The sequence below is a fragment of the Myotis davidii genome, unplaced genomic scaffold (genome assembly GCF_000327345.1).
Source record: "Myotis davidii unplaced genomic scaffold, ASM32734v1 scaffold243, whole genome shotgun sequence".
Classification (NCBI taxonomy): domain Eukaryota; kingdom Metazoa; phylum Chordata; class Mammalia; order Chiroptera; family Vespertilionidae; genus Myotis; species Myotis davidii.
Window position 1 is genome coordinate 3,252,372 of NW_006295183.1, and position 2,395 is coordinate 3,254,766.

The window sequence follows — 2,395 nt, forward strand, 5'->3', positions numbered from 1 at the left end:
AATTGTCTGCCTGGGATATACTAGTATTAGTACCCCTGTTTCTGCAAGAGTGCCAGCTAATCTGCCAAGCACACAAAGCAAAAACGTACCAGCGATGGCATTTCTGAACAGACAAAGCAGGCTTCTATGGTATACTCAGCTCACACTGATGGAGCTGGTGGAAACTGCCTTAAATTAAGGATTAAATGCAGTGTCCCCGCCAGCAGAAAGATGCTGGTCCATTTCTGAGGGCATGGGGAGCTGGCCTGGTCATTCAGGGAATGAGAAAATGAAGGTTCCATTTAGGTGGTGCATCAGTTTGCGGGCACGTGGGTCAGTGGAGATGGAAGAGACTAAAACAAGGGCGTGGGCGAATTTCTCCGCTATTTCACCAGTGACCTCATTTGACTCTCCTCCCCAGTGCTGACACGTCCATTCCTTTAAAATTACACGTGGTGCTGAACAAATGGGTCTCTTCAGAGTCACCTAGCAGAACTAATCAGCACGCCGCCCTGGTTTCCAAATGAAGAGTCCATTCCGCAGCAGAGGAGGGCGATTGCTTTCTCATCCCCTGGCAGCGGGATGGGTCACCAGCAACTCTGAGGGAACTGGTGCTCTGCTGCTTCACTCAGGGAAGGAAACTGTACCCCTGTCACACTGAAAGCTCATGCTTCCACCAGAACACTCATTTCCTTCCAGACTTCCCATGCCAGATAGAAACTGCATTCCACTCCGTGCATCCTGGAAGTGAATGTGGCCCTAGCAGGTTTGGCTCAGTGGATATAGAACAGCAGCCTGAGCACTGAAGGGTCCCGGGTTCAATTCCCTGTCAGGGCACATTTCCGGGTTGCAGGCTGGATCCCCAGTAGGGGGCGCACAGGAGGCAGCCAATCAATGATTCATCATTGATGTTTCCATCTCTCTCTCCTTCTCCCTTCATCTTTGAAATCAGTAACAATGTATTTTACAAAATAAGGTGATGGGTCCTCTCCTGTTGCCTGGGGAAGCCTTTTCCTCCAGGGCAAATTGCTGGGTGGTGAGAAGCCTGTGAGCTAGATGCGCACATTTTAATGAACCTTCATTTGATCACTGCGCCTCGTGCTAATCAATAGCAGGAGGGAGGCACTCTGCTCCACCCCCAGTAATTAGGGCTCATAAGCTGCTGGCGATGGTTTGGGCGTGGGATGGAAAAGGGAGAGGCGGTGGAGCAAACAGTTTTCACTTTGGTTTGCAAATATTGAATTCTGCCCTATTAAAAGTAGACTTCGAAACCAGAGCTCCCTGCTTAATGCCCATGTGAGAGGCTCTGATTTTTTTCTTTTAACCTGTTCTAAATCCCTGTAACTGCAGATACAATAATATCAAAGCCCATTAGATCCCTCCATAGTCATTTAGTGGGTCCCAGGGCACCGAGTGACTTGAAGCTGTGATCTCCTTTTACACCCACAACTCTTCTGAGGGCTTGGAGATGTTAGCCTCGTTTTACAGATGATGCAACTGAGACTCAGAAGGGCTAACTAGCCTGTCGCCAAACGTCAAAACACAGTAACCCAGGAACAAGGACTGGGATCAGTTCCATTGGGCAGAACGCAGCCATTTTTAGTTTTAGGGTCAATGCCCTGGGGTTTTTGTATCCTAGAGATAGTGTATCTTCCTTCATCCTAGAGATTTGGGGACAGGAAGTCTCAAAGGGAACTCTGTCCTGTGCATGAGCAGAAGGAAGACAGTATGGTACCAGCCTCAGGCCACATCTCCAGGCCCTTTGAGAGCTAGGGGAGGGGCAGAGTGGTACTAGGACCTTCCGCTCTTACTGTGGCTGGCTAATACTGTGAAAAATGTCTTTATTCATAAAGAGATGCTGTTATGATCACTTTCACATTTGTAACAAGTGCCTAAATACATTCTTTTCTCCAAGTGACTTACTACAGTAAAGTTTCCCATTACATTGTGGCATGAACACAGATTAATGTCTAATACTGTTCTCCTGTGAAAATCGCAGGCCAGTCTCTGATTAGATTTTTACGGGGCACTTTCCAAATCCAACTCTCCCCAGGCTCCTGAGTACCTAGTTGTGCAAGAATGAGTATGATTTCATCTGGGCATGGAGCACTGGGCATAAACTAATTGCTCAAACTCCTTTAAATAGTCACAGAAGAAAAGACAGTTTAGCCCTGCAAAGGACAGGGCAACTATTACGCCTTCAAAAGTAGGAACGAATTAAAAATGAGACACCACTATGTTCATAGCAGCACAATTCACCATAGCTAAGATCTGGAAACAGCCTAAGTGCCCATCAGTAGATGAATGGATTAGAAAACTGAGGTACATCTACACAATGGAATACTATGCTGCTCTAAAAAGAAAGGAACTCTTACCATTTGCAACGGCATGGATGGAACTGGAGAGCATTATGCTA